Source organism: Pyrgilauda ruficollis, unplaced genomic scaffold (genome assembly GCF_017590135.1).
Source record: "Pyrgilauda ruficollis isolate IOZ18807 unplaced genomic scaffold, ASM1759013v1 scaffold63, whole genome shotgun sequence".
Taxonomy (NCBI): domain Eukaryota; kingdom Metazoa; phylum Chordata; class Aves; order Passeriformes; family Passeridae; genus Pyrgilauda; species Pyrgilauda ruficollis.
The window spans coordinates 290,905-313,095 of NW_024528044.1; the positions used below are offsets into that span (position 1 = coordinate 290,905).

At 38.1% G+C, this 22,191-nt stretch overlaps 1 protein-coding gene and 1 long non-coding RNA gene across 3 annotated transcripts in view; both read right to left on the reverse strand.

Annotated features, from left to right (window-relative positions):
- STXBP6 (syntaxin binding protein 6) overlaps positions 1 to 1,571 on the reverse strand; it is a 93,271-nt gene extending 91,700 nt beyond the window's left edge. Inside the window, exon 1 of one of the 2 annotated variants that reach the window (XM_041484135.1) lies at positions 1,479 to 1,571. The gene's annotated coding sequence lies outside the window, so the exon portion shown is untranslated. Of the gene's footprint in view, positions 1 to 351; positions 425 to 1,478 lie in introns of those variants that run through there. The other variant, XM_041484136.1, reaches the window with a different exon arrangement.
- A 2,857-nt stretch (positions 1,572 to 4,428) lies between these two features.
- On the reverse strand, positions 4,429 to 11,432 carry LOC121362541. The gene is made up of 3 exons (XR_005956522.1): positions 11,393 to 11,432; positions 9,898 to 9,988; positions 4,429 to 4,501 (listed from the first exon to the last, which is right to left on the reverse strand). It is a non-coding gene; the product is annotated as an uncharacterized LOC121362541 (long non-coding RNA).
- Between the last annotated feature and the right edge of the window lie 10,759 nt (positions 11,433 to 22,191).

Genomic DNA, 22,191 nt, shown 5'->3' on the forward strand with positions numbered 1-22,191 from the left:
GGCAAGAAGCTGTAAATTCCTGTTCACAGAGCATGGGAAAAAAAATGCCCAACTCCCCAGTATGACTACTTGCACTCAAACTACCACAAGTGTTCTGTGTTCATTATGTTTTGAGTTCTTAGGGCCTCATTAAAATAACTTACTAGAATTACAGAAAAAATCAGGGGTAAAGTGTGCTTGGAAACTACAGATGTGAAAAAGAAACCCCTGAGTTGCTAACACAATGCATCACCAGCAAGATACAACTTCCCTGCCCTCCTCCCTTACAAGAGATGACACGTTACAGACCTCCCCCAGAGTTAGTCACTGCAGCACTGATTAGATGTCATAATCAAAAGAAAATCAAGATACCTTATTGTCATCTTCCAGTATTTTAGGCTGGAAAAGGTCCTGTCTGCCTCAGTAACGTTAAGCAGAGTTGCCAGATGATCCCAATCACAAGAGCAACAACTTAAAACTCTTAAGAGAGGTGTCGTGGGTCTGTGGAGCCCGTTCAAGCAATGAAAAGCAGTAACACTAGCTCTGACTCAGAAAAGGAAAACAGCCAAGTTGAAGACATCCTATAAGACAGTTTATATTTAGACAAAGATAGAGGGATTTGCAAAGTGATGCAATTCCTTAAACATAAGCTCCTCTGTTTGACAGGGGGCAAAATATGATGAAAAAAGAATAACACATTTCTCTAAATAACGGTAAATATTTCCTTGAACTTCAGATTCCATCAGCTGTGGATTATCCATCACAAGTGGATAATGACTACAGCTATTGTAAATTTTACTTTTCCATTAGCAAAGCTGGCTCAAACAGAAAGCGGGGGAGGTGGTGGTGGTCCTTTCACTGGACTGTCAAGGTTACTCTTGAAACATCCTGTTGGAAGGGGACCAGTACATCAGCTTAACGCTTACTGGCCAGTTCTGTGCTGCTCTTCACCACCCGCAGAACCTCCCCAGGACAGTCGACAGGGACTGACCACTGCCGGGCTGCACCAGCGGCTCCAGGCAGCGCTGACTTCGAGGCCGGCATCAGAGCAAAGCCACCCGTGCCGGGGCTGCAGGGCCGGGCCCCCCGCTCGCACAGCCTCCGACGGCGAGGGCTGAAGGGCTGCGCTGCCGGACGCACCGCCCGCCTCGCCCCAGCCGCGCCGCAGACGGCGCTCGGCGGAGCTCCGCGGCTCCGGCAGCGGCCGCCCCCGCTCCCGGGGTGCACACCCGGCTGCCTCGGCCCGGCACCCCCGGCGCGCCCAGGAGGTCCCGGCGCCGTGCCGGGGCGGAGGACGCCACCGCGGAGTTGATCACTAACTCGCTGGCCCGAGTTAGTGATTTCTCTCCCTCCGAGAGCTCCGCCCGCGGGCGCCGCGCAGCCGGCAGCCCCAACGGGGCGAGCGCGGCGCGCCACCGAGGGAGCCGATGGGGACATCGCCCCCGTCCACCCCACGCCACCGCGACCCGCAGCGTGGCGTCTGCGGCTCCCACACCCACCTTTCCGCAGGCTCGACTCGACTCCGCTCTCTCTCCCCTCCCCGCCGCAGCGCCGCGTGCGGTGCGCGGAGACCCGCGCAGAGCGGAGCTCGGTGCGCTCCCCCGCCCTGCCCTGCCGTGCCCCGCGGCGGCGGCCGCGCTGCCAGCGCCGAGGCGTGAGGGCGGCCCCACGTGCGCCGGCTGCGCCAATCGCGGCCGCCCGCGGGCCGCCCACCGCCCCCGCCGCCACCGTCCCGGGCCGCCCGCGAACCGGCGGCACGGCGGGGCGGGCGGGGTGCCGGGGAAAAACGGTGGCAGCGCGGGCAGGAAGCTGGCTTGGGAGGCAGGCGGGGCGGGCGGGATGCCGGGGAAAAACGGTGGCAGCGCGGGCAGGAAGCTGGCTTGGGAGGCAGGAGGAAATAAGCGCGTTGGAGCGGAGTTTGGGATCGCTGAAGGGAGGGAACCCCAAACGCTGCTGCTCGGGGGCTGCGCGCCGCTTCCGCGCCCGCGGAGCCGCCGTGGAGCCGGGCTGGCGGCAGCGGCGCTCCGCGAGAGCGCTCCGCAGGAGAGGCGTGCGCCCGCCGCGGCCGGGAAGCCTCCCGCGGGCCGGGTTCCGCCGCGGCCGGAGTCCCGCCGGAGCCGCTGGGGCAGGCGGAGGCGCCCGGCGCCGGGATCAGGAGTTTAGGCGGGCAAACCTCCAAAATTAACGTATAAAGCGCCCTTTCAGCTCTCTGACGAGTTTTGCAGCGCTGAACGTGCTGGGAACAGAAACACGTTCTCACCTTGGCACAGAAAGCCCGCGGGGCGGGAGTCGGGCTTGGTTCTTCCCAGCGGCCCGCGGAGAGTCTGGGATCGGTCAGGTGTGCGATCGCTGCTCCGGCCCCCAGCGACGTTCCTGAAAGGCATTGTCTCCTGCTAAAGCGTTACACAAATAACAGAGGGCTGTTCCTCCACACTCAGAGGATAAGGCTGGAAACAAATTCTGCTATTGTATTTTCTACGTTGGGTGTCAGTGACGTGTCCAGATCCTGGGCCACACACATTGCTGTGTGTCCACTGTGACAATGCTGGGAATGTAATGCTTGGAAATAATAAGCTGGTTAGTTAGAAAATAATGGTTAGTTAGAAAATAAACATTCACAACTAAGCAAAATATTTTTGTACTTTATTTTACAATGTTTAACGCTGAGTTTTTGTCAATGTCAATTGTAGTTGGTACAACTTCTGTTAGTGAATAGAAATGTAAGTTGACTGTCTCCTCAGGGGATGTGTATTTTCATCCTGTCATTTAATCTAATGGTTGTTGATGCTACATAGTGGCAGTTCGCTACAGCCTCGGTTTTTCAGACCATTACACTCAGCTGTATTGCTGTTCCTTTAGATCTCTCTTAGAAATGCTACGAAATCCATTCAGTGACTCATATTAATTCCAATAAATTTTGCATGGATATCATGGAAATAGGTCAATCTACTTTTGTTGTAGGCAACAGCCTCCTACAAATGTCTTCCTATCTTATATATTAGAAGTTTAACCCCCAGTGGCCTTCAGCTGCTCCTCTGTATTAAAACCAACTTTTGAAAAGGTAGATCCCTCTTTCTCCGTGAGTATGATTGCCAGTAGACTTCAGTGTCTCCAGCATCTGTGAATTTCAGGCCAGATGCACAGCCATGAACAGAAAACAGAGAACAGGCCACAGTTATGAAAGACAAAGTTGGAAACAAGGTTATTTTTTTCTTTTTTTCTGATGAATCTGGGCATTGAGACCTTCAAAAAGTTCATCATGACCTTTTTTTAGAAAGATAAACTTGGGAACATCCAGATAAGTGATCCATTTTTATCTACTATCTAAATACTGAGTAATTTAAAATGTTTTTTTCTAATTTTTCTGCAGCCATACAGACTAGTAATGCTGAAGTTATGATGGGTGTTTAATTGCCTGATAACAGAAACCAAGAGAAAAGCTGAATATGCCTTCATGAACACTAATAATGGTGCTTGTCAGCCCTTCAACCTTTCACAACCTTTCTTCTCTTTTTAGTGTATTTTGATGAGCTTTGGGTTTTGGGAATTTTTTTGTTTAGTTGGAGTTTTTTTGCTTTGCTTTGTTTTGTTTTTAATTTTTTTCCTCTTCTTTTGTTTTCTGTGGTTTTTTTTTTTTCCTCTTGTAGGTTCTTGCAGGCAATGTGTTTTAGGTAGAAATTAGTAGAAACTAAAGTCCAGCTTTTATTCTTGCAACTGCTCAGACTTTTCAAATTTGTCTCATTTTTGCTTCCATTGTCTTTTGCACTGATAATATTTAATTTGGATTACTTGATTGGTGTTGCTAGAAATGCCAAATTGTATTGATGGTCTTGAGTTTATATTTAAGCATATAGCCTGTCATTTCCAGTGACATGTACGCTTGTAAAATGTCTTCTTCAGTGTCCTTGGGCTTGTCAGGCTGAGTGGCATGCTTGGGCTCAGCCATTGTTCTCCTCCTACAGCTGGATAAATTTATTATTAGTTAGACAGATTTAGCATACAAAAACTGTCCAGAAGATTTCAACCTTCATGCCAAACAGGTCTAGGAAAGCAAGTGGGTTTCCACATGGAAGTAGCTGTAAACAACACCAAAAAATGTGTCAGTCAACCATGTAAAATTGAGTGCCTAAGGAGTGCAGTTAGATGCATGAATTCGAAAGGCTAATGCCGCTTGCAGTATTCCAGACTTCTTCACAGAGCTTACCATCTTCATAGTAGAACAGGACATGTGTGTGTCTCTCCTGCCCCAATTTGTAGTCTGTTATCTCGGTACAAACAAACCTCACCTCTAACATAAACATTCCTTGCAGCAATTTCTGGCCAGGAGGCAGAGCTTTAACTGGCAAAGTGATAGTGTTTCAAATAATTTTGAATGATTGTACCAAAGCCCTTCTCTAAGGAGCATAGTGTTTGCAGGAGTGAGATCTGAGAAACAAAGTCAGAGCTTGCCTGTATATCCTGTAATCCTGTGGGATCAGGAGAGTGGTCCAGATTCAGAAAGGTTCCCTTTTCATCAGTTCCACTGGAATAGAGATGAAATAGAGATACTGGTGGTTATCTGTGTGTGAGACTCATCTGAGTATTCAAAAGCAAGCCTTAGCCTTTGCTCCAGGAACACATGAGGCTATTGAAATGGTTTGTGTGCAAGGTACTTAAAACTGCATTTAGATAATAAACTGTTTCTGAGAAACATGACCTCAGAATTAAGACTAAAGAAGTGTTTTGTGGGCCTGGAGAGCAGAAGTCTGACTGCTAGTTATGCAGTTGAACTACCAGAATGTCACTGATAAGCAGCTTGATAAAGGATAACAAGCGAGATACCTACAATTCCTCACAGCACAAACAGTGCAGGACACCTAAGGTCTTATATAGGAAATAATTTTTAAACATATTATTTAAAGATATGTAGCATAAACTGAATGTGCAAGGCTGCTAATGACAAGTGCTGGACCTCATGCTTAGTGCATAGCTAAAGTTATTGAGCAATTTAAGTGCTTTACAGTTGCAAGACAGAGAAAATAGATCATAAGAAAGCGTTTGATACAATTTACTGATGAACTATGTAGAGAGGGGAGCTGTGTCCTGGACTTTAGGATTTCTCAGACTCCAGTGCTGTAGGAGCCAGCACTGGCTTCTCGGTCACCTGCATACACTGACCCCCTAGCTAATTGTTTTAGTCCTCAGATCATAAAACCCCCCCATGGCAAATCTACCGAGTCTGTGGCTAGAAGTAAAGAGAGTCAGGGAGGGTGGTGGCAGGGGCAGTCTAGGCAGCCAGTGTTCCTGTTGCCTAGTGGGAAAGCAGCCAGTCTCGAAGAGTCTAGAGATGGGCCTTTTGAAGAGCTGATGGAGGGAGGGGTAAAACCTTGTGCAGCATAGATAGAAGCAGAAACTACTCATCTGTGACAAATATATACATACTGCAGAACTGCAGCACATCCCCAGTGTGTCATCTGAAGTACCACCACTGTTTTTCTTTTTGCTTCAGAATGAATAAGTTGTATTGTTTCTTCCAATGATGAAAGAATGTGTCCATATGTACAAAAGTAAGTGGACAGATTTGCTTCTGTATTTTTGTCAAATATACCAATAAAATTTTAACATAAAAGGATACTTCCCATGATCCTTGCTGAGTCATATTTTCTTGTAGAAGTCCTCAGTATTAGCAAGTGTTGCTTAACAAAAAGAAATTTAATACAACCCAATCCAGAGAATTAATATGATTTACTACTGCTTGCAAAAAAAAAGCATTATGTATCTATGCACTGCAAAATTGATGTTTATATTAATAGATACAGACTTTTTGGTGATAGTAGGGTCATTTGACAAATTGCTTCTAGCCCTTTCTTACCCATGGAGGGAGCATTCTGGAATTCTGCATTTCTTTCATTGGCAGGTAGCAAAGGAGGCATTCCTTCTCTCTTATCTTCAGGACTGTTCCTTTCCCATATAATAAAAACATATCTCCCCTCAAACACCTTCCTGAAAGTATTCCTTCTATGCAGCTGAAAGAACAGCCACAAGGATTGAGCATAGGAAGCCAGACAGGCTGAGCAAAATACCACGTCAGGATATGGGATATTCCACAGCAGGATCTATGGGACATGTAAAGCAAAAAAGGTTCACTGTGGCCTCTCTTCTTAAGGCACCATAAAATAAGAGCAGGAAGTTTCACTACTCCAATATGTCAATAAAGGAACAGCATGTGGAAAATGCTGTTCTACATTCAAAAGATGGTTTTATCTTTCTTTAAGATAGACAAAATTAGACTAGAAAAAAAAATCACCATTCATTTTTCTGTTCACTCTTTATTCACTGATATCTTCTGGTGTTTATTAATTTCCTGTTTACACTAAAAGCAATACCTCTAACTGCAAACTCAGATCTCCTCTAAGCCTGCCAATCGAAAATTGAAATGTTTAATTAAGTAGGAGCACTGTCCAAAATAAATAACCCTTAATTCAACTTAATTAAGATAACATCAAGATATGCAGAGACATAGATAGATATGTGTATCTATATGTGGAAAATCCAAATCCCTAATTACTGGGATACATTAAAATTGTCCTAGTTCCTGCAATGAAGGTACTGGATTGTGTTGTCAGAACATGCTTGAACCAGTTTAAAAATAACTATGTGAAAATGAGATGAGTAATTGCCTTCATTGACCAGTGATAACTCAGAAGACTTGCAGGCACAGCAAGGCAGAGCAGGGTAAAGGGACACAAGTAAGCCTCAGACATCTTGGAAATGTTTGTGATATTTCCTAAAGTTTTTTTAGAACATGCACTTTTCTGAAAAGATATACAATGTGTTAGGCAGCAGTGGGAGCTTTTAAGGGATTTGATTTTTCCATGCTTATAGGACTGGAAAGATCCTGTCATTTTATTAGATCTGGTTGGCTTAGTCACTAATTACGGGTTTCTTTTGACCAGTCGATAAAATCTGTGCATAATGTTTATGATTATCAGGGGAGTGACATCATGTGCTGCCTGGCCTAGCACAGTATATGACCTAACCACAGAAATTCTACTGTGATTTGTAGGAGGGTATGGGGAATGCAACATAAAATTATATATCATTTGCACAGCATGCCTTACCATTTATCATCACTTAATGGTTAGTATCATAGCCATGTGGACAGTGGTGTTAAATATCATGGGTCTGAGTATGACATCCAAGGACTTTAGAAAGGTTAGAAATATGCTTTCATGACAGTTCATTTAAAAATTTTTAGATTTTACTATTTGCTTTGGAGTCAAGTTTACAGCAATTATTTGAAAAAATTCCCTTCATGGTAAAGGGGAGAAAAAGCAAATAGCACTGCATAATTTACTGTGTTGCCTGTACAAAGCACTCGTGTAATATTTTATCAGCTCTATAGTATTCTTTCCTAAATTATGTCCCAGACTAGATAATGCAAATGAAAGAAACAAGTTTATTTTTCTATTCAACTTGCAGCTGTGAATAAAAAAAAAAGAGAAAAATCTGATAGCTTTGGGAAAGTTTTGTTCTTCTGAAAACCATTACTTTGTGTTATTTCAGTGATTATGAACCCTAATTTTGTTTAATGTGTAAACATATATGGGTTATATTTGAAATATAAAATGGACATGAAATATATTTTCTTCAAATAGGTATTATTTTTTAAATAGTATATTTGCAATAGCTTGATGATAATGAGAGGTAAAGACCATATATGTAGATAACTGAAGATATTTGCCACTATATGCTAGAGAAGGCATTGAAAATAGATTTCTGGAAACTGTAGGTTTTTTATCAATATCGTATGGGTTTCCCAATTGTTTATGAAGATGCAATCTGACTTTTATTTTTGCATACGTAAGTGACAAAATTAAGGTCAAACCACCTTGACTTTCAGTTGGCTTTCAAAGCTCACTGAATGCTTGTGCTTGTGTATGCAATTGCCTGGATTCATAGCTAATAGATACATACATATATAGATGTACGTATATATATACACACACACATATAAACACAAACACTCTGAATTTCAACTAAAGGAAAAAAATTTAAGCAGTCTAACCTTCCATTTAAAGTGTGATTCTATGAGACAATCCAAGCTATAAACACGAATATTTACAGAAAATTGTCAATACAAAGGAATCCATATTTAATAAAACATTGTACCTAAAAAAACAAGCATCTCATATTTCATGTCTGATTACAACTCAGAATTAGAAGAGTAGCCTGTACTTTCTAGTTGTGAGATTGACAGACTTTCTAATATAAGTGGAGCCGTGGATGGGAGGTGTGGATAACATGCTCCAGAGCAGTTGTAGATATTTTGAAGGTGAAAAGAGTGCTTTTAGTGAAAATGCACAGGTAATGACAGGTTAAATTCACCATTCTAGACCAATAAACAGAGTTAGTCCAATTTTTGACAAATGGCGTGCATAATAGTCTGTAAAGTATATTTTACCTTTTCAAGTAAAGCAGTAAAGGCCAGATATGCAAAAAACTGCATCTTAGACTTGAAGAACTATTTTAAATGCATAAAATAATATACAAGAATAAGTAGTGTAAAGTTAGTTATTTTAAAATTGTGGTCATGATTTCAAGGCACCTGGTAGGCTTGAAACTGTACATTTTCTTCTGTAACTTTGGGGTTAAGAGGGGCTTGTTTTCTTAATGAGATTTACTGATGTAACTGTAATAATTTTGCCTCAACTACAGACACATACACATCTGTAACTAAATTCTTGGGCATGAGAGTGATGATACACTCTCAGAACCAAGGGAGAGGTTGCTCAGGGGAGCAGCGGAATAGCCATCACTAGAGTGGGCAAATCTGTCTTTCAAGTGAGCCCTGATTTGGGTCTGAGCATAATTACCTCTGAAGGTCTCAATCTAATAATATTGCATGCTTTTGAATTACACACTGAACTGCAAAAATTTTCACTCACCAATATTTCTCCTTATATTTTATTTTTTTAAGAATCACCAAATTAAAGATAAAAAAATCAGAAAATCAGTATCTGCAGAGCCGTGGATTCAGCATTGGTCAAAAAGTGGAAGAACATAAATCTTTGAGAAGCTTCGAGATCTGGCCAGGCTTTATTCTCTGAACCTCAGATTTGTTTTTCTAATGAGTTTACTTCCAGCAACCAGTCTGAATAAAACACAAGCAGGCAGATACAAAAACTTGTTCCAGAAATAATTGTGCATCATTACTCTTTGAATTGTGTTGGCAATTTTTTTCTAATACAGATTTGTAACATTGAAATAGATTTCCTGGGGTTTTGTCTTTGTTTTTTTATACTGACCTTATGTCTGCCTTTTGTGAAGACATATTAAATTGAAAATAATTTCAAAGTTGTCACAGACTTAATATATCAAGTAGTGTTAAATTCAGGGCTAGATTTGGGTCTGCTTGTGGTAAAATCAGCCACAGGCTCTGTTAAGGCATTTAATACTAAAAGATGTTCACTGTTTGCCAGTTCTAGAGGTTATACTGAAATTTGATTAGACCTAATTTGTGTGGACAGGTTACTTGGATAGGGATTTATGAAAGTAGGAGAACATCAGAGAATGTTTTTTAGAATAATAAGGATTATTATGTAGAAACCCACTTAGAATCTTAAAGCTGTAAGATACATTGCCCAATTATCAACAGTAAATTAAATCTTGTCTTCAGAGGCAGAAAGAGTCAAATCAGAGGTCTTAGGAAGGAAATTAATAAGTTATTTGATGAACTTTTTTTAATGTTTAAATGTCCTACATTTGCATATGTTTCTGTGGGGATGCTGTTTAAGATTGTCCCCTTTGTGTAATAACCACACTTCTCAAGGATTAAGTACGAGTGCCCTGAGACTTTCTGCCACAGATGTGAAAAAGCCATTCACAGGGAAGCCTAAGCAGTGCAAAGCCAGTGCTTCCTATCTGTGTCCCACCAACCCTCGAGGAGCAATAGGGATCACAATCCTTGCTTCAGAGTGGAGAGCCTTGGAGTTCTGTCAGCTCCATCTCCAACTTGAAAAAGGTTCCACTGCATAGGAAAAAAAAAAAAAAAAAAAAAAAAAAGGAAAGAAGCAAGCGTGCACACTTAATAACTTTTGAGTTTCACATTGTATTTAAGATAATCGATTTTCAGCCTGTACGTAACATAGTACTCAGCTTCTTTAACCATTAAAAAATCAGTTAGGTGAAATGGCTCTGTGTACTCTGACAATGAATTAAATGCCCAGTGGATAGTTTTGCACTCATAATTACTTGGTTAATGGCACCATTTCCTCTGGGGACAGATGAAACCATGTCTGTCAAAATAAACAGCTCTGCATGTGTGCAGACACATACATATACATGCACAGAAAGGTAAAGCAATAGATGGTCAGTCTGTTTATTTCTTTCCAAGATGGAATGTGATCAATACTGTGGTTTTGACCCTAAATCTCTTACCAAATAATACAACTGATAACACCATCAGGTTTCTTTAGATACTAAAACTGTTGATCTGTAGCCAATATACAGACATAATCAATCTGGAGAGAGGTTACTGTATTGACAATACTGCATTTGAGGGATTTGAGCATATGTAATGGATAGGTACTTTAAAAATTTATAGTCTTGAGGTTTTAAAATAGAATCCTTTTTCTTAATATTAGAAAATTGGTTTAATTGCACACCCATTTATGGCCAGTAATGTTAACTTCCCAAAAAGGATCATAAACTCTCCAAGTACATGAAATTTGCTTTTCTAGATATTCAAGTAATTTTAAAGTGTGGTTTGTTCTGAAAAGCTTTCATTCTTTGTATAATAGTAACAATAGACTAATTTCCTTTCATTTAATTATTAATGTAAACACTTCTTAGCATAAGTTAAGAAGAACCTCTTTGCACTTTAAGCTTCATCTTGATTAGGCTTTATGTTTAACATTTCTAATAATGACTTATTTTTTTTTAAAAATGGATTCTAAATTATATCTCTTCCCTAACTTTTACTTTCTGCAAACTAAGAGAAGAAAAAAAAATAGTAGAACATCCTCTGTCTATAAAAGAAAGAGATAACTTAATATGAAAACCAAACAAACACTTGAAAAAATTCAGTTCTTAAAGCACATTGAGTACTGTTACCAGAAATATTTCCTGTGAGGCATTTAAACTAATTATATACAAAATACTAGAATTGCCTTTTGTTTGATAATTTGTTAACAAATTCTGTTGTTACTTAACAGAAATAATGATGAAGACATTTAATGGATAAAATCTAGAATTTGTTTCTTACAAAATAATCCCTGTCATGTCCCCAAACATCAAGACCTAGTAGCATATCTCTAACTTGTAGTTAACACTTCATTTTGTTACCTATTCTGCTTTTGAGTCATACTATAATACAGGATAACTTAGAGGAGAAAATCTGTGTAGAAAATAAGATCACTTGAGAAAAACTTACTGTATATAGAATTAATTTCTTTTCCACTGTTAGGCCATTTTGTTGTCATCTGGCACAGAGTCATCATGTGTTTTGCTTCACTGCCATGCTATTTTTAACTTGCATATCTCTGGCAAACAGGATAAATTCTTTCTTTTATGGGCACTTTAAATAAGCAGCTCTAAAAGAAGCTTTCAATGCACCCATCCTATCTAAGTGAAAAAAAAAAAAAAAAAAAGTGAAAATAGTGTGGATATCTGCTGTATTTTTTTTGCTTTTGTATCTAAAGGTAAACTTTTGTTTTTTAAGGTGAAAGAAAAATAAGTGAAATATTCATGTTGTGCAACGTCTGCCTCCTGAGGCTTGATTCCTTCTAAAGGGAAGTGAAGAAAGTAGTCAGGCTAAAAATACCTAAAATAAAATGGGCAGTTGAGGAAGAGAAAACTGTGAAATTATACACTCTTGTTAACATCCAAATGCTGTTTTCTCGTGTTCTATGAATGAGAATGTTACTGCAGCTAACTTGTATTTTTCCATTGCATATCAATGTTGATAATCAGGATGTGCTGGCCCTGCTCTGACATGTGCACTTAGACTTTGCTCTGTTCTTGTAGCTCCCTAACGGAGCTACTTTCAATGGAGTTACTTCTTGTTTCATCTTGTAATCTTCTCAAACTTATTTTCTCCATTTTGCACTCATGAAAGCAAATACTTTGCTTGTGTACCAGTAAAACATCTTTCTATGCCTGGAAAAACTTTTTTTTCAGCTGCTTTTTTTTCATATATATATATATATATATGATTTTAAAACCCCCAACAGTCTTCAACCGTTTACAGTCAGTAAACCAAATTCTTTTCAGCTGCAATCTTTTGTTTGCATGTGTTTAATATTCTTCTGTGCAACAGATACAAGTACTTAAAATGGTAAAGCCTTCTCCCCAAGATAACCGAGTACACTGCAGTAATGCATAGAATGATATACAAAGAACTGCACTGTGTCCTTTTAGAGGTTAATGCAGTTTAAACGAAATAAATTGAAAACGTCTTGGATCTCTTGACAGTTTTCAGAACACATTTGATTTCAAAATACTGATCTGTGATTTTCTATTCTCAGGTGTTAATACTGAGAACTCTGAGTCAGGGAATTTTAGCTAGAAGGAGTGTTTAACATTACAAAAAAACTGAATTAAAGTAGGGAAAAACTTCTAGGAGAGAAAGGATACTGTGAGTACCTAGGGCCATGCATTCCCATGTTGATTTAAAAGGGATCCCTATGCCCTCAGCTCACTAAGTAGTGCAGATTAGGATAGGAGTACGTAGGAGCGCAGAAAAGCTCATACTATGGCATTTACATCTGCACGCTCTGTGGGCATGTGGGAGCTATTCCAGATTGCCTGGTGTTTTTCCTCTGCTTATCTGCATGGAGCACTGAGGAGGCTTTTGGCAGCTGGTTCCTAGGTTCTTCTGTTTCTTAGCTCTGCCCTGCAGAGCCCCTGATAAAGAAAAATAGCCCCTGATAAAGAAACACATCACTATCAGGACACCATTACCTTTCAGCCCAGTAATTTCCAGCGTACTCTCTAGAAACCTTTCTGGTCTGCAACCTGAGAGCAGCTGGGCTTTGGGAATGTGTGTGCAGGCATGGAACAGCTCCCATTTCTCCAAAACTGCAGAGTGGTAGGCAGGGAACAGAGCTAGCAGTGCAGCTGATGCATCTGACTGCCAGATGTCTGTCTCAGAAACACCCAGGCAGCAGCACCCAGTAGTGTCTGGAGCCTGGGGACAATACTGACTGAGTGCTGCAGTGTGGCCATCAGTGAAGGGACAGCTTCCAGCTGAGAGAGTCGATGCCCATGCACATAAATCTGTGCTGAGCTCCCCCTTCAGCTGAGGAGGTAGACAGCTGACATTTCTGGCAATCAGAAAGCCTGCTGTTGAGTATCATCTGACAAAGTAATTCAGGAGGTGGCATTCACCAGTTCAAAAGCTCTTGCCCATCATCTTCGTGAGTGACAGATACAGAAGGGATCATCTTTGTGCTTTCTCACCGCAGTTGTATGTGGGTTATGAACATGATGCTGCCTGTCATGTCTGTTCCTTTTAATTCTCAGTTCTTCACCAATCAGCACCCAGAAGAAGAATAATTTACTCAAAACCTAACAATTCACTCAGACTATAACTGGTCTAACCCAGATGTTCTGGTGTTTTTATAGATGTCCCAAGCTCTCGTGAAGGAATTCTTTTAAAGAGCTAGTCATCCTGACAGTCCAAAGCAAAACAACATTAAAATCAGTCAACATTTATTGCAGTTTCTAATTTCTAAGATGTTAGTTAAGGTGATTCAGTAATTTTTTCTATGACTCTATAATAAAATAAAATTTTTATTTAATATTTATTCAGATTTCATGATGAGTAAAGAGATTTTCAATGCATAAGGATTGGTTAAAAAAATCCAAGATGTTCTATAGCTCTGAGACTGTAATTAGGTTTTTCAAAAACCACAACTGATCAACTAATCGTTGAAAATTCAAAGCAATCTGAACAAAGAGTCTGTTTTGAATTGACCTTTTAGCTATTAAATATTAGAATGAGCTTGTTCCCTAAAGTTAAAATTATTGAAGTACTTTACATAAATGGTACAGATACTGATGTCAATACTTTTGGATAATTACTAGAAGAAATAAGAAAAAAACCCCAAACAACCTTATTGAGTTTTATGTAATTTTTATTTACAGATCTTTGCAAACAGAATATAGCAACAAAGGACCATAGGTGTATTTCCTTAAAAATATACTGCCACTTTGTAGTGTGCACAAAATATTTAAAATAGACAGAGTGAATAGTGTTCAGATATCAAGGTAGGCAGTTATTTTTAGGTGACAACCCCACAGAAGGAGCACATAATATTGAAAAACACTGAAAACTACTCCCAAAAATATATTTTTAGCAATGTCATTTCAAGGGGAAACAACTTAAAATACAAACAAAGAATTCATATTTTTAGCAGCTGGGAATTGACATTTTGTGTTACAACAACTTGTCTAGGATGAAAAATGTATATAGACAATAAATATTATTATGTAATGTGATTTTTAATTTAAAAACATATAAAAAACCATATTTAATGTTATGCTTCTGCTTCTTAGATGCCACATTGCCAGCACTTGCTTCTCATGTGGAGGATAATCGATTCCATTAGAACCTAATTCTGCTGACTGGGCTGAAAAAAAACACTTCCTGATATTATATATGAAAACTCTTTCTCAGATATTTGAAATATGGTTTGTTTAATACAAGAGTGCACATACAAGAGTGCTAAGCCTGTGTTTTGCTTTTTTTTGGGAATGTAGAAATCTGCAAATAAGGTGCAATTGCCTTAAAAACACCCTGTGTCTATAATAGAGAACCTACACTCTCCTAATCTAATGGAGGATGGAGCACAGACTCAGTTTCCAGGGTGAAATAAGTCTAGCAATAGAAACTTTTACACGATACTAAAATCACAAAACAAAAAGTTGAAATTACATACTCAGGTAATGAATAGCACTTTGAATCAGAAGTGTATTTTTAGAACACCTTCATGGGCTATTTTGTCTGACACAAAAGTAATTTCAGTGTGTGGTCATACTTTGAAAATGTTTCTTATGTTTTCTTAGATGACGATAGGGGACTGTGGGGGTTTATTTTTATTTCCAGAAGGAAGTTTAGATGCTGGTCTTTCAGGTAGCTGAGCTCCACATTGCCGATTCAGGTTTCTGAAGGAGCGAGCACTGTTATGCTAGACATACTATTAGGTAGGTAGGAAAGGCTGGGAAATGTAAGTATAGGAAAAGAGGAAAGGAAGGGCCTTCATTTTCTATTCTTGGTCTCAGAAAATCTATTAATTTGCTGTGTTTGTCCTAGTGAGAATGGATAGTGAGCTCTTCACAAGCTCCTTGCTCTCTTGCCATTGTGGAAACTAGCATGGACATCTGACATCAGTGTACCTGAAACAGAGGTGCTTTGAGTGCTTCAATTCCTTAGGCCAGCTGAGTCATCACATGTGTGACTTACTACATGGGAATTTTTCAGTTGTTATGCATTTTTTCATAGTTCCTTCCATGTGAAATCCCTCTCCATATTCTTTCAGAATATTCCCACGTACTCTGCTTCATTTGGAGAAAAATCTGGATGAATTCTTTCCTTAGGAAATTGCTGCCAAATTCAGAGTTGTGTTTTGGCCAGTCTGAAAGTGGGAAAGAGAGAAGAGAGATCTTGAGAAAAACATGAAAAGGTTTGTGGGATTGACAAAGGGACAGAGAAACAGCAGCAAGTTCCCTAGAGCATGTTCTGACACCAGCCTAGGCAACATCTTCATCAAACATTAGAGTCCTTGGATGCATTTTTATCTGAAGCCTACATAGAGGAGATTGCTATTGTGTACAGTTCCAGTTTTGGTGAAAGTTGGAGAAAAAAGGTATGATGGTGATCAAGGCATCTGCGGGGACTGCCTAAAAACTTATTACATGCCAAATATTCCCATATAGGTATAGGATGGAGGCATTCATATCCTGAGACTTGTGCATGCCAGTGAGTTGCTAGATACCAGAAACAGGGGGTTTGCTTCAGCAAGGAGAGGACTGTTTTTCATTCAGCTCCTGTGTGGCTTCTCTGGTGCTTGTAAGGACATCTGGGACTAAAATGGAAAGAGAGTAGAGGGTCATGAGGAGGCCACGAGCCTTTGGGAATACTTCTGCAGAAAGCTGGTATTGTTGTCAGGTGGATGCTACTAACACTGGGGAGATGGACTGATAAACACATTTGAGCCTCAGATAGTTTGGTAGAGTAACACATAGCTATGGAAGAAAAAAATACCACTGATTTTACTGAAACAAATTTCTTCTTAATGCTCCAGGCTATGAACTTGTGGACATTTAGCAATCTCTTCACCACTCTCCCAAACACTCTATGAGTGTTTATAGAATGGCATGGGTGGAGAGTCTGTTCACAGCAATTATCTCCGCTTCAGCAACTAGAACCACAATTCCTCACACTCACTCTAAGTGCTATAATTATCTCTCAATACTTGGTGACTAATTTGAAGCCAAGCACTGTTAGAGGCTGCCCAACTAATATTTTAAGTATATTTTTAGAATGCATGTTTTTTTGATCAGAAACAAAATAAATGAGACTCTGGTAGTTCTTACTACCTAACTCTAATACACACTCTGGATACAAATGCAGCAGAATTTTATTCTATCTTAAGTTAATGAAAAAAGCTGTATTCTGGCAATATAAGCTGCATTTTCTTTAATCAGTAAGGGCATTTTGCATTTCAGTCATATATTAATCTGAAGAATTCAGAAGTATGTTGCTAATAAATCTCTACCCAGAGCCTTTGTGAGAATAGATAATATGGCTGTTTCCTAAACAGCTTAGATTAAGGCATAATGATAAAAAATGAGAAGAGAAATTAGAATTCTTTGGCTCAATGACTAAATAATCCTTTTTTTCTGCGTACTTTGCAGACAGTAGAGGTGTGAAATACTAGCCTAAAAGGTAGTTTTTCTTTCTAAATCAAACTAAAGTAAAAATGACATCGTGTAACAAAAACCTGAAGAATGTATGTTGTACAAGACAGCATAGCAGGTCACAAATATACTTCCACAGTTTATAAAAGCATCAGTGTAACACGTTCCTGAGGCAGAAACAAGACCTTTATTTTCCCAGCATATATATATATATATATTTTCCCCGAGGATATCTAGGAGTCTGATATCCCTCGGTGAGTACAAAGGAGCCAGAGTTCTTTCTAAATGCAGACTGCAGGCATGCAGCCTTTAGCAGTTTACACTCCACTGAGAGCAAAATCATGAATCTCATATTCCTTGAGAGCACTTGCTCTTCTCTGACCCTTCTGTGGTCAGAAGAAATTTATATCCAGATTTTGAAGCCCTGACAATAACCCATTTCAGACTAGAAATAGCTTTTTACATATCAGTTTTTTCTAGGTGCTTTGACATCATTTGATGGATTCACAGCTTCTGGGGCTGCTCTTTCAGGAGAAAGTACAGTCATCTTGATTCAATCTCTACTATAAAGGCTGGAGGGTAAAGCACTGTAAGTGAAAAATAAACACAATTTTTCTCCTGTATTAAAAGACAATAGGGGAAGATAACTTTTGGAAGATGGTTCCACTTATAGCTGATAAACATAAATTTTTTCTTTTAAACCTCCAGTTTTACTCATCTTCCAGAATCCAAAAGAGAAAGGATAATATAAATACCGTGGTTCTTGTACTCTTCTGCATGCACTCTCAGCCACTGCAAGGATTAGATAAACATTTGCACTGACTGATCCTTTTATTTCAATTTTCAGCTCTTGCATGAAAAGTCAAAAGAAACATAAAATAAGAACACTCACAATAAGAAAATGCAAAACTAATAAATTATTTCAAGAATAATGGTATATAAAACCTGGAAAAAGAATTAAAAGTTTAAAAAGAAAATTAGATTTATTTTTTAGATTTAGTATTACTGGCGCAATAGAAAAGTGAGAGGCTAACAGAAAGTAAATTTTCTTTCTTAATATCTTGAAGTAATTCTATAAAAGCATATATTATTGTGCAGAATTAAGTTGCTTAATTCTTATATTCTGAACATATTTAATTTTCTTTCTATAAAAGTATAGTTCAAATCTGGGTCGCAATTGATATGAAAGACTTTCTTGAGTTACTTGTAGTGTTAGTCTTTAAATTCTCTAAAGTACTGGAGTTCTCAACACAGTGATATATAGCTTATTTATTTTACCTAGCATTTTCTTTTACCTCCCTGTGCTCTGGAGGGGCTTACAAGCCAGCTAAAGTCTCTATCATGACATACTGTTATATATTTACATTTATATTTAAGAGTTTATATCTCATCTCAATCTGCTGCTGCCAGTAGTTTTGCATGGCTGCTTAGCTTGGATTTGCAGAGACCAGTCAGATATATTCACAAACTTATTCACACTGATAAAGAAAATTTGTATTATAGTCTTATATATTTCATTATCACATGTTAATTGGTTTTCCCCATGCTCTTTCCTTGCCTTTTACTTTTCAAATATAATGGGAAAACATAGAAATTTAGTCCCTCGTAGTATAAACCTTAGCTTTTAAGCTTTCAAGCTGACTTCTTTTCCATTGCCTGCAATATTTTCAAATGTGCAAAATGGCAAGTATGATTCCATATAAACTAACTGCTGTATTTATTTAAGTCTAGTTCACTTCAATAAGCAGCACAGCAGATATGAAGCAAACAAGCAAATAAGTAGTGACCTGAAGCTAGAGAGCTACCTGGTGAGACACCTGTGCAGTGTAGTTTAATACACATATCTGGAAAATTACAGCCTCATGCTTACAAGGTCACAAAGGAACTCGGTATATTAAGTTGCGTAAAATTTTAAGAAACACCTAATAGCACAAGTCTTTATGCAAAGTAATCTGTTCATGGACAAGGATCTCAGCTAGTATTCATCTGACATATTTGCAATTGCAGATTATCTGGGTGTCAGTTTCAAGCATTTTTGAATTATTAACCCCTCAAATACTGTTATACTCAGGAAGGGTATAATTTACAGCCCCATTTTGTCCAATATTCATTTTCTCAATAATTTCTAGACAGATTTTTGTAATTTCACAAGCATGAAAATTTTTCTTTCCAACTCATTTCTCTTCTTCACCTGTCAGATTTACAAACTCCATCTGGAATCTGAAAAAAGCAATCTGTTCATTCCTTCCACTCCCCTTTCTAATGAGGACTCTGCAGACAGAGCTAAGCTGACAGTGTGGATGATGTAGAAGGAAAGCTGCAGACCAGCTCAGTTCATTCTTCCCTAACTTATTGATACTATAACACAGAAGTGAAAAAAGTCTTTGTCATTAATGGAAATACATGTGATCCCACAGATCCAAGGATGTAGATTAGAGTAACAGGACAATAACATTACAATGTTGGTTTTCCTGACCATAAGGTCTGCAGATTAGTTTATTATTGTATCCCATTTTATCCCATTCTCAAGATGCCAAAAAGTAATGAACCATGAATGAATTTATTTCTTTATCTGCATCAAGAAGAAAATGTCTCTGTACAGCTTCAACAACAATACAAGAAACACCCTTGTAGGAGACCAGAATGTTTTCCTGGAAAAGGATAGCCTTTTTCATTGCCCACAGAGCATTGTTAGACCTGATTGCCCATAAAGCATTGTCAGACTCAATCTGATTATTGAGTTCTCCTGTGAGTAGAAATACGCATTCAGTATCTAACTGTGGAAAAAAAACCCCACCACCACCAGCAACAACAACAAAAGATCTGATTTATGAAACCACAAAATAAATAGGAAAGAAAAGACGTCTGTCATCCTAAATGACAAGATCATACAGCTAGCCTTTTTTGGGAAAGTGCCAGTTACCTCCCACATACATGACTGCAGTTCTAACATTTAAAAAAACAGACATTAAAATCATGTAAATATAACCAACTTTCTGACATACAACAAGTATTAAACAGTTTCACATTCATTCATTTGAAAGCATATTGGAAAAATAAATCCAATCTGCACTGACATCTGTTATTTTACAGTTTTTCAGTTAATGTAATACAGCTAGAAAATGGGTTGTTTTTCCTTTCTGAAAACCATAAATATTCTTTTCTTTATTAGACAAAACAAAATAGTTTCCATGGGTGAGTTAAGAGGTATTCAGGGCCTACTTTCTTTCCTGTGTTTGGTGTATACTTGTGGGCAGAATGAACATTATAGACCATATAACAAATGTCTGACTATGAGAAAAACATTTAAGAAAATATATTCATAATGAAATTCTGCAGTCTGTAATTCCATTGTGGGAATAGGAATTATTTACATACTTTAAGCACAGAGAGGCAGATAAGAGACATAATTAGAATTGTGAAAGGATATTACTTGACTCATATCAGTGAATAATAAGAAAAGTGTTAAAATGCATTTTATCTTTCCATTTGCTTGACATCTGCGCTAATGGATGGGGAAGGAATTCATATAACTTCGTTAAATGACAGCTGTTCCCTGTTCCAATATGCCACACAAGCATTTAAACTCAACAGGGAGAACAGTGCCACCTTCTGAACCACCACGGGATGGACCACACTTATTGGGTGGTCTTGTAAAAAAAAAAAAAAAAGGAATGTAATCTTTTTCTCATGATCTATCAATATTTTCTATAAATGAAAGATTTTGCCACTTCAAGTTGAGAAATGTTACTATTAAAATTACTTCATATAGGAAAAAAAAATCTTTTTTTCCTAGGAACAATGATATATATATATTAAAAAAAAAAGCCACCAAAATAAAACAAAAACAAAAAAAACCACAACCAACCAAACAAAAAAACACAACACCAAAAAAAGGTCCATGTAAAACAGAAAAAAACCAATATCAACATGTTTAGTTTTCCCAGTTTTTTCATTATGTATTTTTGTTAATTTTCCTCTTTTTTTTTCCTGGGGAAAAGGTACATTTGTATATTTAGCTATTTTTTTAACACTCCCACACCCTCAAAATGTTGTCCATAGATTTTAATTTTTAAGCCTATTTTCTCAGTCTTCTTTGTATGCAGAAGAGAAGAGGCCTCAAACAGAAATTTTGGAAAATTTGACTATTGTCTAAAACTGCTGCTTTATATTTTTAACTTTGTCACTAATATATAATGTATGCATCACAGGTATGTAAACTAGAAAGACTCTGAAACCAATTGCGTTTCCTCCTCTGATATCATCTCAACTTTATCAACTCCCTTTATCATGGTTATAAACAGCTTTCAGTTATATGTAATTCAATATCTTCTCTGAGCAAGGAGTCATTTAATATTAGCTAACTTCTAGTAGCTATTAAGCTATAATTTAGTAATGAATCAATTGTAAATTTCTGGTGCTTGGTAATAGTTCTCTGCAGATTTCTTCCATAGCATTTAGCCTATTACACAGACAAAAATAGTTCATAAAAAGGACATTTTAAGAAATTATTTGCCATTAGTTTCAGTACAATAAATTAAAAGACATTCAAGTTCTAAAGATATTTCCTTTGGTTTTATTTAATGTCTAGAAAGTCAGCCCTCTTGGGGGGATTAAACTTGATTTGTTCAGACAAAAATTTATTCTAATATTCCATATAATTTAAAGGCTTAATTCACTACTTGAACAGCTTTGTCATACTACAAATGACCTTTTTCAGCTAACAGCTTTTTATGATAGGTATTAAGAGAAGATAAAAACCAAAGGAAACAACTATTTGCAAACTCTCATGTTAGATATTTATTATAAATGAACATTTTTATTTAATCATTTAGATTCCATTATCCAAGGAAAGAGTTTTACTTCAGAAATATTCAAATAAAATCTGACTTGTTACAGAAATTAATAACATAATTCATAAATATTTATAGTTTAATTCCAAGAGACATTATAAATGTAAATGGAGTCAGCACAATTTTAAAAATAGTTTTATAACTAATCTACCTTCCTCATATACACAGAAATGCCCTTCATCTAGTGTAATATAAAGCTCGTATTTTGAAATCTTTTTCTTGTAACTCATATTTTTACTGATTAAAAAAGTCAAGCCTTACTTTCTCAAGTTACAGCTCATCTATCATTGTGAGATCAGCCCAAAGTTAACCGTGTTTAGCAAAAGCCTTTGACAAACAGCTAAAATTCTGCAAATATGTACAACTCTTCCATTTTGACCCTACCTTTTTTTTTTTAAACACAAAAAGTTTAGTCAGTTCAAGGAATACTGTAATTTCACTTACTGTTGTCTAACTG